Consider the following 17007-nt stretch of genomic DNA (forward strand, 5'->3'; position numbering starts at 1 on the left):
ACATTCTCCTTACTTAGATTTTCTTTTTTTTTTCCTCTCTCTGGTACCATCAGTATTTCCAAGTAACTCACAACTTTCCTCATATCCTTTTTCAGTGCAAAATGACCTACCGTATGTGGTACAGACCTCATGTTTGTGTGGTTGTTTTATTGTGCAGGGAAAAGACACAGATTAAAAGGACATCTTGCAGAGCATAAATATGCCACACATAAATTGAAGAAGGACTGTCCTGCAGTGAAATACAAAGCCCTTTAAATTCACGGTTGAGGAAAAACCGGGACCATTTTCTGTGTGCTGAGAAATCAGCATCTCTAAACTAAATTACACTAGAATTATTGCCTATTTTCTGTCATTCTGTCATGGTGGCAGGCAATAACAAGGTTAGATTTCCCCTAAATGTGATTTTAAAAGTTATTTCCAATCAGTCTTTTCTTAAGACCATCAAAAGTCATGACTAATTAAATTGTTCATTCACCCAAATTACAAAAAAAAAAGCATTTTCTCACCTATCACATGTGGCATACAGCCATGCAGAAAGAGGTGGTTTTATCTGCTGGACTTTTGAGATAATCTAACCTTTTTCTCTGCCTCCTCCCTAATACAGTGGAGTAAAATATTAACCAAATTGTAACAGCAGCATCATTTTTCAGAAACAGTTGATCTTATGATCCACAGCCCCCATTGAGGACAGTGGAACTGCTGTCTACTCTGCTTATGGTCCAAATAAAACATACTGACAGTATGTTCCGGGGATTATCTGGAGTATGGGAACACATTGTTTTTGGAAAGAGATTTTGCTGTTGTGTAATGCTGAAGACAACAGAAATGCATTGGAGTTGCTGCAGAAATATTAGAGATAGATATGTCAAAATCTGGGAAAATAAATCCAAAACTATCTGCATGACTGAGTACTGCTACAGATAAGGGGGAAAATATCTTTTTGTTCTGGTGAACCAACTCTTTGAAGCTCCCCTATTCTCATTGATTGAATCTCCTGCACTGTGTGACCCCCTTGGCCTCAACTCCCCCTGTGTGCCTCAACCTGGATTCAACTGTGTGTGCACAACAAAATATAAAATCCCTAATTTGTCCATGTTCATGAAACAGTAGTGACTCAGCTCTCTTTCTATATTGGATCTCTTCTTATGTGGCTCAACAAACCCTGTGGTCCTAATTCTAAAATTGCTGAATCCAGGAAAAAGACAGGGTTATTTCACAGCATAACCGTTGAAACATGATCTAAACAACTAATGGCTTAAATTTTTTTTTTTTTTTTTTTTTTTTTTTTTGCTGCATAACCAAAGTGCAGTGTACACCCAAAATTGTGCACCCAAAACAAGTTTTAGCAAATAACTGACAATCAGTATGTTCCTTTGCAAGTTCCATACAGAAAGAAAATGAACCAGAAGCGTTTTCAAACAGGTCAAAGATTATTAACAGAATTGATCAAATGATAAACATTCACTGACCTTCGCCTCAGTTTGACTTTTTTGCTACAGGTCAGCAGCCAAGCAGAAGTTAGACTACAAAACAACATCTGTCTCTAAGCTCCCCACATCATAAAAAAACGATATGCATGCAAACTGCAGTTACATTTAGGCATAGACAGTTGTGCCTCAGTAACAGTTGAGCCAGCCGTAGTTCAGCAGTACACGCGTCACCCTCTTATTTGGCATGCTGTATTCACTCTGTCTGGGGCCATCTGAGAAATAAAGATACCCTGTGGGAGGGAAGACTCAGTTTATATGCAAGCAAGTGCTGAACTGACAGACAAATGAATAGATTGGGCTGTAAAACAAGCTGTAAACAAAATATTCACATTATACTACAAATGTCCATCTAGCACATAAGGAGTAATATTAGCATTCATTTGTTTGAAAGTCATTCCTTAAATATAATGTCTATTTTTGTCATTCTAACCAAAGGTGATTTTTGAATTGTATGAAGTCAGTTAAATGAATATTTCTCACCATAATTCTCAAAGGCTGCATCTACTTTAGAGCCAATGCCAGGGAAATCCCAAGTGATATATCTTGGGTATCCATAGTCCATTTGGTTTCTGCTCTCATCATAGCTGCAAGAAGAAAAGTGAGACACTGGTGTGTGTAGGCATGCTGAATTAATATTTCACGCATCAGTTATCATCTCAGTCATTTTGTTTTTTATCCACCGAAAGATGACATGTTGATAAAAATAAAAATTCATCATGACCAACACTCACCTCCAGTACTGGTTGTTCACAAAAATGAGAGTTTTTCTAGTAGTTGGCACATAAACAGCTGCATCGACCTTACTGACTGAGGAGGGGAGGCCGAGGTTGGTGATAGACTTTGGATACCCTGACATTATTGTCTTTACACGAGCCCTTATGCCCCAGTATTGACGACCTGTAAAGAAACAGTTGCAGAATATTCTGTCATGTTGTTCCCTGTACAGCCTCACGATACTCATTGAATCCACTACAATCCACATTCAAACTGAACAAAACCCTTTGAAAATTACCTTCAAACAGATACACCACATCCCTTTGTGGGACTTCAAAGGCAGCATCAACATAGTTGATCTGAGGCCATTTGGTGCTCACTTTAGTGAAGCGGATTCCTTGGAACATTGAACTCTTTCTCCAGTAGTATCTAGTAAGGCATTTAAATTTAAATTTAAAAAAATATGTAGGATTGTTCCAGATGAATACACTGATCATCATATATTCAGAATATACCCGTTTTTAAAGAAGAACAGATCTCCCCAGATGGAGGTAGCAGCGTCAAACACCAGGCCGCGACTGCACTTCTCATTTTCGGGGTTTGGTCTCTCTGTTGGGTCCTCTGGCTCTGGTTCAGGTTCTGGACCAGGACGTGGTTTTGGTGCTTCTGTGGGCACTGGTGTACGGCTTCCTGGGAAATGGAGTGGTGAGATCAAGAGTGACTAAACTATGATCTTCAGTCATCATAAAGCAAATGACCGTTGTATACTTTCAGGATGATTTCTTCTCGGATCTTAAGCTCATGTTTAAAATCTGTCTGATTGTTAAGCATACAAACCCCAATAAATATAAAATGGAACTAGTTCCTGTACAGTTCATTGTATGAAAATGGAAAATGCTAATTATAAACCGCAGCACATGGAATGACTTCACAGGTCAGTTGTTCAGTGGTTAAACAGAGGTTTCTGTCATCTGGTGCAAATAAAGCCATATTTGAAGTTCAGCAATTCAGCTTGGTTTTTTTCTTACCATAAAGGGCTTGAACCCCTCGCCTGTCATCATCTGGTAGCCTGTAGCCATTTGTGTTGACATATTGATAGGTAGGGTACATCAGTGCACGTCTGTCCCTGGAGTGATCCAGGCCCAGAGCGTGGCCGAACTCATGGGCCGCCACCAACAGCAGATTCACGCCTGAACACAACAATAACAAAAGCATGAAACATTTTATGACATGTACACATGAACAGATTCTGCACTTGGTCCTCAGTGGACAGGAGAGCCTCAGCTTCACTGAAATAGCATAGCGGAGTATATTTACCTCTTTGGGTAAGAGTCCAGCTTTCATCATCGTCAAAGTGTGTGTCCCCTCCTTGATTCCGTCCAGGAGAGTTGGCATGAGCCAAGACTCCACCCGCTCCATCAAAAGGGTAAAAGTCTCCATGATCTGCAAAAGTACAAAGAGGATAATGTAATCTATAATTTTAGCGTTTAAGTCTGTACTTGAATCCAGAGACTAGGATTCCCATAAACCATGACATCAGCTGGCATCACTGATGAAAACATGATCAAGACAAATTATGTGTCTAAAGTCGGATTGCTCTAAAACAATAGGACACATTTGGACTCTTTTATTTATTTATTTATTCATTTAATTTTCCTGATAGAAGTTCAAAATGTGTTTAAAAACCTCTTATTTCATCCAGACTCACATCCGCCCTTGAAGAGGATCATGATGTCCGCAGTGCCAGTGTAGACCTGTTTGAAGTCCAGCGGGATGACGTCACTGTAGAGCTGGAAGGCCTTAGCAATGGTTGCATCCACCTGATTCCGGGTCAGATCTGGAGTGTACTGAGTGATCCTGTTCAAATTATATAGGGTTATCCTCATCATCACTATCATCATCATGAGTCATGTTTATATACTCAACCACCTGAATTACGATAATGTAACTAAAGTACTGACAGTATTATAACCTCCTCTGGTCCTCTTACCTGTATGTAATAAGCCTTTTCTCCCATTTAGGTTTACCGGGAAAGTGTCCATATCGGCTGATGTCTGACACACCACACCTAGGGGCTTTCATCACCTCTACAGTCTCTTTATTCAAGGTGCCAGTCACCTGGTGGTCACATGATGACAAACGGTAACAACAACATAGAGTTGCATAAAATCATGCTGACATTTTGCCACCAGCTTAAAGATTCCTGGAATGAATCCTCTGCCAGCGCTGAAGTTTGTAGCAGCCATATCATATTTGATTACGAGAAAACAACATTTTGTTTTATCTTTTTATTGCATGGAACTGAAATAAGGTTTTCTATATTCATGATAAAACTGAACTGAAATAACATCCAACTGCTCTTCATTTCCACAAAGATCAGCTTTTCTTTCTTCATCCCAGTTCCCTCAGGTGTTATGAGCACCGCTGAAAATAAAATATTTCATTCATTGTAATTACCTCCAGGCCAAAGAAAGCCTGCATGGCCTGTAGGTCCTGGCTGAAGGACTCGTTGGTGATGCTTCGCAATGTTTTGTTTGTCATCCCAACGTCACCATAGAACTGCGAGAGATATTCCTGACACAGGGAGACGAAACATGATTTTAGAAAGAGATGATAATGACAGTCCTTATTACATGAAGGCACAATCTGAGCCTAAAGTCTGTTCATCTCACCCATGTCTTTCTTATCACTGATAGCTCCTAACGACTAGTATAGAGTATATGCGGAACATTACCTGAGCCAGGTCTTCATCCTCTGGTGACACCGTTGGAGCAATGGTAGGCGCCGCTTGACTAAGTGCCAAACAGCACAGCAGCATAATCCAAAAATCAGTGAGAGACATCTTGTTTAAATGTTTTCTTCTCCACCATCCACTTTCCTCTTATAAAGGCAGCCTTTACAGCCTGGTGTGTGTATCGTGCTGATAAAAGCTGAATAAGAGCTCTCCAGTAAATGTTAAAACAAGCCCCTGTGCCAGAAGGGGAAGGGGAGTAAAGAGGGGCCCCTATGATAACACAGTGGGAGGAGATGATACAATCAGTTTAACTTCACCTTTGAAACATTCGTGAAGCAGTCAGATTGTGTTTTGGTCCGTTGTCCTGTCTGTTGCTGAGATGTTTTTGGCTTCCATTCAGCCTTTACAATTTCCATTTTCTTTGTTTTGTGATATTTGTGTATCATTTGCCACGTTTGAGTATTATACTATATTTGTGTAAATACAGTGCAAATGTGTGTGCTTTATCATCCTAAATCAAAAACAAAGCTGTAATAGTGAAGAGCACCTCCAAATCACCCCAAGGGACAAACTGAAACATGAACTAAATTCAAAAGTGTTTCCCCAACGGCAGCAAGTCTGTCAAGAAAAACACTGACTTGCAGACAGTGTTCTCTTGTGCTTCCTGATAACCCTCTGATGTACACTGACCACAGTCCAGTTTGCTGGGTAAACATGAGCATGCTGTACAGTGTTACCCAACGTTACATGATTTTATCTTTAAGCGCTGATGGGTCAACATTGATGGACGGTGGACTACACCTCGCTGCCATTTGGGGATGCTGATGTTGTCGAAGTTGCTTTACATACATTTTCAGAACATCTCAAGAGCACTAAAGGTCATGTTACAGCTGACTGAATGTTTACTTACACGTCTGTTTGTCTGATAAAAAATATATCAAATATACAAAGCTCCTGGTAGGTACCTGCATTTACAAAACAAGCGTCCTTAACAGTTCAGTTTTGAGGCACATGCTTATCCATCTAATGCTACTTTATACTTGTTGTTTATAATTGTGTTTTTTACTCAACTACATGTCTATGGCAGATGTAGTTATTGGTCCCATTATTAAAAGTATAAGTATTATTACAAGTATTATTACAAATATAAACCTAATAGAACATATAAAGTACAATACATTGTAATAGAGTACATCAAATTACCCAATGGTTTATAACCCTGTTAATAAAATTAGTTCCACTGCAACCAGCTACAACACTGAAAAGATGCATACATGTTAATGCAACCTTAATAATAATCCAGCATGCCTTCAGACTTTTATTTGCATTCTGACAGTGCATTTTAAAAAATAATTTTCACTCTTTATGTTAAGTTCAAATTTGCTTTTACTTTATTCCACCAGCACTGCTCCAGAGATCAAAGATGAGTTGTACAAAAGCGTTTTGTTCATTTTCACGAACAAAAATGACACTTTATTGAGATATTTAGTTCACAGACACATCCCACACGCTCAGAGTAACAACTTATGTATGTACAAATGTCATGCAGTCCTGAGGTTTCCTAATGTACAATAAGGTTGACTACATCAAAGTCCACAATATTGAAAAAAAAAAAAAGATACACATGATGATACACTTGCACTTTATTTTCACATCATAAGTACTGTCATTAACAATTCATCTCGCTCCACCACTGTGTCAGCCGCATCAACATCCCAGCCAAGAATTTGCTGGCATTATATTCACCACCTGGTTTTTTCTGAAGTCAAACTGGTAGGATTTTAACCCACTGAAGAGGAAGATGCTACCTGTTAACAAAAAAAAAAAAAAAATAGACTCTTTATTTCATGTCATATGTTAATTGTGTGTTCATATCAAGTGTGTTATCCCCTCATGTTGAGCTGAAATGTGGACAACAAAGTTCAGCTGGAAATAGAAGATTTCTACTTCAGTAGCACATTGTTCTAAAACTGGTGGAAAGTGGTGTTTTCTGTATAAAAGTGTGTCCAGTGCGGTAAGCTCCACCCGTCTACCACCTAAACCCGGTAAAAACAAGAAATTACAACTTCTATTTCAGTTGTTTTCTATTTGTATCCTGTTGCTCAGGTCCGCATTATACAGAGTTCATGACCATAAACTGTGTTTCACTGTTTATTTTACCATGCAACTTAAAGGCAGCATTGACCCTTCTCGGGATTCCAGGCCAGTCTGTCTGGATGAGTCTGGGGAAGCCAGGGTCCATCCGTCTCTTGCGCTCATCAAACCTGAGGTTGGATCATTCACATTTGTTTTATTCATCCAGTTCGTCCTAGAGTTCATTTGCTGTCTGTCCCTCTCAGCTGTTGAGCTACTGTAAGCTTCCTTAAAGTCAAATGCCTATTATCTTAATAGTGAAACATGCTTATTTATTCCATGTGGACGAGGTACAATGACCTGGACAATGTTGGAGAGCTGATATTAGTTGATTTATTCATTATTTTGATACTCTTTGTTAATAATCAATTAATCATTTGAATCATTTTTCCCAGCAAAAATATCATATATGTTCTGGTTTTGCCTCTTAAATTAGTGCATTTGCTCCTTTTTTTTTACCTTACATTACAGTGAACTGAGGATCTTTGGGTTCTGGACTATTAAAACAAGACATTTGAAGAGATCACTGGGGCTTTAGAAAATTGTGAGGGACATTTTCATCATTTTCTGACATTTTATAGACCACACGATTCATAAAATTATCAAGAGAATGACTGGTAGATTCAATGTTATGGAAATAATCATTAGCGGCAGCCCTAGATCCTTATTCAGTTTGGCACTGAAACTGAATAAGTTTGGATTCACTTTCCCTGTTGTTTTGTTTGTTTGATTGTTTGCATTTTTTGACATATTTTAATATTTTTAAAATGTGAAGTAAGTTGGCATTTAAAAAAAAAAAAAAAAAAGAAAAATTACCTGTAATAAAACTGTCCTGTGAAGAAGACTGTTTTCCCATATTCACTGATATGCACGGCAGCATCAACCTGCCTGATTCTGGAGGAAAAGCCGTACTCATAGATGGAACGGGCATGACTTTTCATCTTAAGCTGTTGAACCACCCAGTACTTATGACCTGGAAAAACACAGACATGTCACTGCATTTTGGGATACTATGAAAAACAGTAACATACCACAGGCGCTGCCAAACTCAATGAGCCTCTTGCATGAAGTGCAACACTTAAGTTGCACAAGGCTGTAATTTAGGCTCAACGTTGTGCTTTCCTACTGGAAATCCAGCCTTGTCATGCTGACAAGGCCTAAGTGATGCTTTGCAGACTGCCCATTACTCTACCAGTGAATATGTACGCCACGCCTTTGGCAGGGATGTCATAAGCGGCATTAACATGAGAGCTGATGCTTGGTGAATATGTGCTGCTGTGGCCCTCTCTCAGGCGACTCCAATAGGACGTCCCTGATGTTCTCATCCACATGTACCTGGATTGAAACAACAGGTACATTCAATTGCAGTTCAACTATACTGAAGTTATCCTGCAATCATAAAATAAACCATAACCTACCTATTTTGAAAGAAAACAATCTCATTTCCAATCATAGCGGCTGCATCAAAAGAAAAGGTGGGGTCACACTTTTTGGAAGCAGGTTGGGTTTCCAGTTTTTTGGTGGGCTTGCCTGAGAACACATTAGATATTATTGAGTAACATTCTCTCAAAGTCAGTCTCTGAGCAAATAATAATTGTACATTTTAATTTGTTCCTCACCATACAGTGTTTGGATCCCAAGCACATCATCTTTGGATAGAGAGTACTGTGTACGGCTGTGATGCCTGTAATTGGGGTACATGACAGCAGAGGGGTCCTTTGAGTGAGTCAACCCCAGTGAGTGGCCGAGCTCATGAGCTGCAACAGCAAACAGGCTGTAACCTGAAATACAGCAACAGTGGCCAATTAGTCAGTTTAAGAGGTAAATTAGCACAGAATTACACTGAAAACTGTTGCCACTGTTGCCACACTGCTGTCTGTGGGTTTGCAAAGCTTCTCTTCTGGCCACACCCTCATCAGTGATGTCATACCAGGTGCTTTTCATCAGCTGTGGCACCTGTTTCACCTGGTGGGATATCAGTGATTGGGCTGTGGCCAGAACTGTCGACCCACAGATTCATGAAACAGCTTTTTTCACACTGTGGTTCAGAATTAATTTACATTTTCAACAAAAATGCACCAAGATTATGATGTTTTGACAATCTGCAACCGATTTTTATATTGCATCAATTTTATTTGTCAGATGCTTTTGTCCAAAGCGACTCACAGTAAGTGCGTTCAAAGTACATGGGAGCAAGTGCTAGATATTATCTGACATTGGGAGAGTATGAGACAGAAGAGGTGAATGAGAAAAGTAAATGAGTGTTGAGATAATGTCTGCAAGGGTGAGTTTTTAGCCAGATTCATTTGGATCAGCTATTGTATTTTATTTTCTGAATAAATGAATCACTTCTCAGACAGTTACAAACACGCTTTGACTGACAAACCTTGCTTCCCTGCTGTCCACGTTTCATCCTCATCAAAGTGCACGTCTCCTCCCATCCCCTCTCCAGGCTGGAAGGCGTGAGCCAGCACACCCCGGGGTCCATCGAACGGAAAGAAATCTCCATGAACTACAACAGAATGAACGAAGAATCAGGGTTTATAAGAAAGTCTGATTCACATTGTTTCAAAAATATCAAATCTTTTTTGGCATTATTAACCATAATTAGGGTTGAGTGTATTTTAACAAGTATAACAACCCCTCAGAGGTGGTTTGCAGATTTACTTCTGCGGGCGAAGGAGAAGACTATATCAGCTTTGCCATGGTTGATTTTGATGAACCTCAGTGGAGCTGCATCACTCCACATCTTCAGAGCTGAACGAAAGGACTTTTCCACATCCTCTCTCTTCATGTCTGGAGTGTATTTGGCAATCCTGTGTGCCGGTGAAAGATGGCCCAACAAAATGTGAGAAGATACCCACTTTACAATATCACAGTAATCAGTAAAAAACATAATCAGCAAGGATCGGAAAACTAAGCACGTTTCTGAGTCTACACAAAGCATCTCACATGTATGTGATGGTGTGGTTCCTCCATTTAGGCTTTTTGGGGTAAAAGCTGAAGTTTTCCACATCTGGAACACCACACCTGGGCTCCCTCATCACATCCAGGGTTTGAGAGTCCAGGTGTCCCGTCTCTGTCAGACCAAAGAAGTTTTGCATATCTCTGATCTTCTCCTCCATGGCTGACATGGACCTAATCTTTCTCGCTGGCGCTCTGCCTCTAGAGTTCAGGTTATAAAACCTGCTGAGGTAGCCCTGTTGTGAGAGGAGTCCAGGTCTGGGGGGGTTAGGTTCGATGTTCATATGAGATGTCGTAAAAGGTATTTATACCGTAAATGGTGTTGTTGTTGTTATATGTTTTCTGTGCCATACTATACAGTGTAGTGTTTTTATGACAGGTTACAGCAGATGCACTTCAAAGAGCCGACGTCGTCAGCTTCTGGTCAGTTCAAATTGTTAAGGTTTTAATTGAGGACAAAGCTAAGCTAATTCTTAATTAGGTGAATTAGTGAAGTGAAAACATGCATGTTGTAGGTGTATTTAAACTGAGATGTGTTGCTGAATTCATCAGTAGTTGCATATAAATGTAGTGAATTATCTCTAGTAATGTAATGAGGTGATAATTTCTACATTCAAAGTATTTGTCATTATAAATACAGGCAGAGTAACAAACATGGCTTCGTTACAGTTTGAAATAGTTTTAAATTAGTTCTTCACCAGTTTCCTCAAAACAAAAGTCAATGGATACAGATCTAAAATGGATATCTATCTGTAATGTATGTGGTTTTTCTATAAACTATAAGACAGTCATCTACCCACAAAACAAACCTCAGCCAGCTCCACATCCTCAGGCCTCAGCTGCTGGTCCTGATCGCTGGGTAGAGTCCTCAAGAGCTCTGCAGACATCACAGAGCCCAAAACTGGCATCCACAACCAGAGCAACTCCATGTTTTAAATGCACATTTTCACCAGGCTTCACATTTTTTATATGGGAGTTTTCTCAGGGTTATTGGGCAATCACACATCCCAAAAGCACATAATCCTGGTAGTTAAAGCTGGGTCTACCTGCCCCAGTTTCCTGGAGGTTTTTGTGGCTCAAACCTCCCAATGAAATGTCTACATACTATGTCTGGGCTTTCTGACTGACGATGACATGTGCACTGTGTGTTTTGTAGTATAAGAACCAGATATAGATTCTGTAGCTTGTATCCATCTTGTGGCCATTAGTGATGCAAACCTTATTTACACTCCATCTGTGAATCATTCTCCACCACAGTGATATGCAGACTTGATAAAAAGACATGAGATAATCTGTAAATGCTGGGAGCATTTTGCTGTGGTATACATACAAAAAAACACACACGTCAGGTTTAAATTGTAGTTCTTTATTTTGACAACATATGAGCACTGATAAATAAAGCTTCACTCAAAACTGAAAAACACAGTGTTTCTTTCTTCTTCCTCTTTAATTTAATCAAGGGTTTCAGGTAATTTACTTGTTGAATGTTCATGGATTTATAGTATTTCAACATCCAAGCCAGGAATTTGCTTTCTCAACTCCCACAACAAGTTTCTGGGAGTAGTCGTATTTGTAGACTTGTGGTCCGACAAAGAAGTAGATGAAACCTAAAATGAAAAAAAAAAAACAGATCTTTAGGAAGCAAACAAAGCAATTTGCATGTTTCACCTTTTTTCACATTGTGTTGACCATCATTATGATGATGATGATGAGCATCTTTCTGAACTCAAATATCCACTGTTGCTTGCAGTTGAAATTACAGTATATCATATGAAGGACTTTAAATGGTAAATTATACAGTTGAAATTATGGAGGGGAACTGGCTGTTCTGTAAAATCTTAACTACACTGAGCTCACGTTGCATATACATTAGCGTTCCTATGCTACTAATAATCAATGCAACTAGTTAAAGCCATTCGAGCTACAGACAGAAAACCATGTTACTGAGCTTTTCAAACTGAACATCGCCCAGTATGTTTGCTCTTGTTATGTATATGAGGAACTTTGCTGTGGAGCCTCTTCTTCCATCTTTTGTTATGAAGTAAATACATACAGTATGTACCAAACTGCAAATATACAATATACTATGGGTAACAATAGCACCATTTGCTCACCCTCTTTATGGACAGCTGCATTTATTGTCGTGTTGACTCCTGGAAAGTCCTCGCTGATGTACTTTGGGTAACCAAAATCCATAACCCTTCGGTTTTCATTGTAACTGCAAATAAACAAGTTGTGACTCATGATCAGCTGTTCATTCTACAAAGCTAAGACAAGACATTTGTGTACGTTTGCAACTTTATGATCACCTCATCAAACCTCAGAGTCCAAATCAAGCCATTTGCTCTGTGTGAGGTCCAGCTCACAAAGGAAACGTTACAGTCAGATCTTAGTCAGCTGGATCCATATCTACCTGTGCTTTGTGATTTGGCTTTTTTTTTTATATCATTACACTTTCATTAAATATAACACATTTTTGATTTAATCAATTTGATTTAATTCAATCTGCAGTGTTCACACACATACATTTATTACTCTAATACCCTGTTCTCATGAATGAAAAAAGATATTACCCAGCGCAAAATATTATATCCTCATACTTTCATTTCTTTTCCTTCAAATAACTTCAAATAATCAAAGCCAATCAAAAAGAAAAGCTGATGATATTTTGAGCTGACTGTTATTGGATTCATGCTGTTGATATGTTGCGTTACCTCCAGTAAATATCATGCATAAAGAAGAGTGTGCGTCCTGTTTTCACTACGTGTACAGCTGCGTCAACGTCCTGCACCCAGGCTGGAAATCCAAAGTGGCTGAGTGCTCTGGGCTTTCCCTTCACCTGAGAGCCTTTCACTGTCCAGAACATGGATTCTGTCAAAGGAAAGATAATCGGAAATATGATTTTTTTGCTAAAATAAAATTTTAAATTGTTGTCTTTCAGCTATTGAGCGATGATTGCATTTATTTATGTTTTATGTCACAGGGCTTTTCTTTGAATTTACTATGACTTGTGGATGTAGAGATCTGGGACAATTAATGATTTGACTGTGTATAAGGCATGGAAGGACATGGAATAAGATAAATGAAACCAGTGTTGCAGTTTACTTGTGAACCAAATTATCAAATCATTAAAGATAGTTACCATGAATAAGGTAAGCAGTGGATCTGCGAGGTACCCAGAAGGCCGCGTCGATGCTTGTTTCAATCTTGGGCATAAAGTTGTTGATGGGACCTTCTTTGATGTCATACTGCTCATTATGTTTAATCCAGAGATACCTTGTGGGGAAAGAATTGTCAGTTAGGTCAAAAATACATTTTGATTATTATATGTTGCAAATGACATTAAAATCAAGATTTCTAAATGGACTCTGGTGTCAGATGCACTGTTAAAAAAGCTGAGGGCCCAAAATGAGATATTAACTTTTTATAACCTTATAAAGTTATTAATAACTCTACATTCTACTCTATTAAAAGGAATATAACACATGTCTGGAATTGTAGATGATAAAACCTTTAAACAACCTTCAAGCTCTTTAAATTAAAACTCATCAAATACCTTCCTCTGAAGAAGAAGGTGGCATCCCCGAGGGTGGACACTGCATCAAAGGTCAGGTCTGGAGCACATCTGGACTGCATGAGTCGAGGGAACAGTGATCCTGACACCCAGGGGTTGTTCTGAGAGCTCCAGTTGTACCTCGGAAAGTGATTCGGACGACCTCTGACTGGGCCTAACATACATCAGCACACAATCATTTGTAATATTGAACTTCAGGAAAGCACAAAGGAGTGAAAATATAACTGTGTCAGTGCTCAAGTGCATCCGTAGATAATCAGAACTCTTTACTGTAAAGTGCGTTGATGTTTATGACATCTTCTCTTGATAACAGGTTAGCTGGACGGGAGGATCTGTAGGTCGGATACATCAGTGAGTCTGGGTTTCTGGAGTGCTTCAGGCCCAAAGCGTGGCCAAATTCATGTGCAGCTACCACAAACAGATTAAAACCTACAATACCACAAAGAAATTCAAATAAATATTTATACAGCTCCTTCAGTATGAATGTGGAGTGCCAGTGTGATTCAGTCCAGCACCTGTCTCTCCTGCTGTCCAGTGCTCATCGTCGTCAAAGTGCGTGTCACCTCCAACACCCAACCCTGGTCCAAAAGCATGAGCCAACGTGCCTCTGGGTCCGTCAAAAGGATACAAGTCACCATGTTCTTCATAACATAATCCAGGCCAAACATGAAATAGAAACCACAGAGAAACCCATTTTCTGTCATGCCACTAGAAAATTACAGGCCTCTTTTCACCTCATCTAAAGGAGTCTATCACGTTCAGCGGCCAGTGCATGATGACGCTACCATGGTTAGTTGCTGAACCTCTCCAAGTGCATATCCACTGCACTGTTATATTTACATAATACAGAGGTAGAGCTTCCTTTATGTGAGCATTACTCGAACTGATCATTGAACTTTCAAGCATCTTCTGCTACTGTCCTTCATTAAACAAAAGACAAACCCACCATAGGTCACAAACTCCACCATGATGTCAGCGTTGCGGGTGTGTGACCTTACAAACGTCAGACTGCTGGCTCTGGCCCAAACGCTGAAAGCTGACTCAACCAGAGAGTCCACAGTGCTGCGAGGCAAATCTCTGGTGTACCTGCCGATGCTGCAAAGTATGTGTCATTTTGTTGTTGATTAGTATCAAGATCAAAACATAGAGTCCTTTTTATAATTACAGGTGTAAATAAATTATATAATATATAATGTGTGGTTATACAGTTGTTTGGAATAACACTAGCTACGTTTCTTATTTTCTCTTAAATTATATATTTGTTCTGCATGTCTAACCCTGCAGACATGGCTGAATCAGAAATAAATACGGACGTGTGATATAGTGTTACATAAATTCAAGCATGTAAACTGGCACTTTAAAAAAAATCCCATAATAACTTTCGGAGGCAAGAGTCCCAAACCACAAAATCTGTCAACCATAATGATTTGTGACAGTCTCTATTCCCCCTTTCTACCAAAGGTTTTATTGCCTGCTGGCTCATGTATTTGGCAGGGTTTGAGTACAACCAGTCTGGTTTTTGTTTTTTTTTTTTCCTTTTTTGCAAGTTCAGTCGAGGTCAGACATGCCTGTATCTATCACATAAGCATATATCTTTCCAGCTAACTCTACTTAAACGTTAGTGGTTAAAAAGAGTGCTAGCATCTTGATCATTAAAACATCATTAAAGGCCAAATTCGTACCTGTAGGTGATGACATTCTTGTTCCACCGGGTCCCCTGGATGTGACTGTACTCCTCCACATCTGGAACGCCACATCGAGGGTTTCTCATCACCTCCAGGGTGTCTGAGTCCAGCACCCCCGTTGCATTGAGCCCAAAGAAAATCTGCATGTCTTTCACTTTGGAGGTGAAGGCGGGCCCACTCCGCTTCATGCGCCCCAAAGGCTCTTTTTGCAGGTTGTAGTACTGCTCAAGGTAATCCTGTCAGTAGATTCAAGATCCACATCAGAGATGATTTTGCACTGATATCTGATATTTGCAACAGCCAGGTAAATGAATTGGCTCTGTACAACTCAATTAATGCAAAGGTAAAAGTTGTTTTCTCCTCATGAATGGGTTCCTTATTTTCAGCATGCATTATAGAACACATTATGTTCATTCATAACTTCTACATAAACATACTAATCTGCAGCCCTTGGGTGATCAGATTTACAGCACCTACTGTAAATTACACCCTCACCAATTACACCGAGAAATCCATTCACAACAATAATATGAATGAAGACTTAGCAGGTAACACTAATCAATTCCCATGCAGATTGTCTCCTCCAACAGCTCCTTCCAAAGAAACACAACTAATTTCTGATAGGGATTTAAGATAAGAATAGAGAAAATAAGGACGTTTAAAGGATCTGCAAAAGCATGCAATATAACAACTGATAGGACTCAGAGGGCAGTGGACTCACTCAGAGGTTGAGTTCTTGCAGGTTTTTGGCATTGTGCAAGATATTAAATCGCATGCAGTCCAATCTTAAACATTTGTAATGCAGCTCATGCAATTATGCACTTACTGTGGCCAGCTTCAAGTCAACCTGTGGTTCTGTGGAAGGAGCGCTCGTTCCCGCCGGAGGAAATGTGGGCGCCGTAAAACATGGAAGGGACGATAGCAAGACCAAGACACAGACATATAGCAGCATGACATGCATTTCACAGACTTAACACTACATGAATTGCAGTGGCCTATCTTAAACACATGGAAATGGGAGTTCTGGTTAATGAGAAAGGCTTTTAAATGGTTATTGTGACTCATGCCACTTGTAAATCCAAGGAAAGCCTCAGACAGTACTATGGAATTAGGGAGGGGTTTGCAGACAGCCAAGGACAGCAAGAAAAAAAAAAGAACGAAAGCAAGACAGAGAGAAATGACATCTGAACAGTTTTTGTCACATGACATGCTTGCTCCAATGATGATTTAAAAGGATGAGATGTATGGTTTCATTGTAAACGTCTTATTTAGATTCAATGCAAATCCAGGACTGAAACCAGTTGTTTCAGTGATGGTTGATATGGTGTGAATACAAATAATGTGAATAGTAATTTTTGATTGGAGTTTTTAGAGTGCAAAGTATTATAGTATAGTTATATAGTATAGATAATCCCAAACAAGTGGTGAAACTACAACAAGAGGCAAGATACAGTGTAGAAAAAGATTCATTCTGCAGATATGTCAATATGTTGATATTTCCATGATGATAAATCAAGCATCTCTGATATTGACTCGATGATTTCCTCAGTCCCTGGAGGAACCTCAGCTTAACTCCCTGCAGACTGATGCAACACAATGTGCTGGGTGGCACTTCCCAGTCCCACGCATTCTGCAAGCTCTCCCGAAATAACATCATCAAAGCCCATTCTTGTCCACTTTTAGCAAACACAGGCCAGACCTTTCAATAAGAGA

At 39.5% G+C, this 17007-nt stretch overlaps 1 pseudogene; it reads right to left on the reverse strand.

The window, feature by feature from the left end:
- Nucleotides 1–127: 127 nt before the first annotated feature.
- Nucleotides 128–16270, reverse strand: LOC139614384 (uncharacterized; annotated as a pseudogene).
- Nucleotides 16271–17007: the final 737 nt, after the last annotated feature.

Source organism: Trachinotus anak, unplaced genomic scaffold, assembly GCF_046630095.1.
Source record: "Trachinotus anak isolate AG129_WGS33_773 ecotype Australia unplaced genomic scaffold, CSIRO_AGI_Tana_v1 ptg000034l, whole genome shotgun sequence".
Lineage (NCBI taxonomy): Eukaryota > Metazoa > Chordata > Actinopteri > Carangiformes > Carangidae > Trachinotus > Trachinotus anak.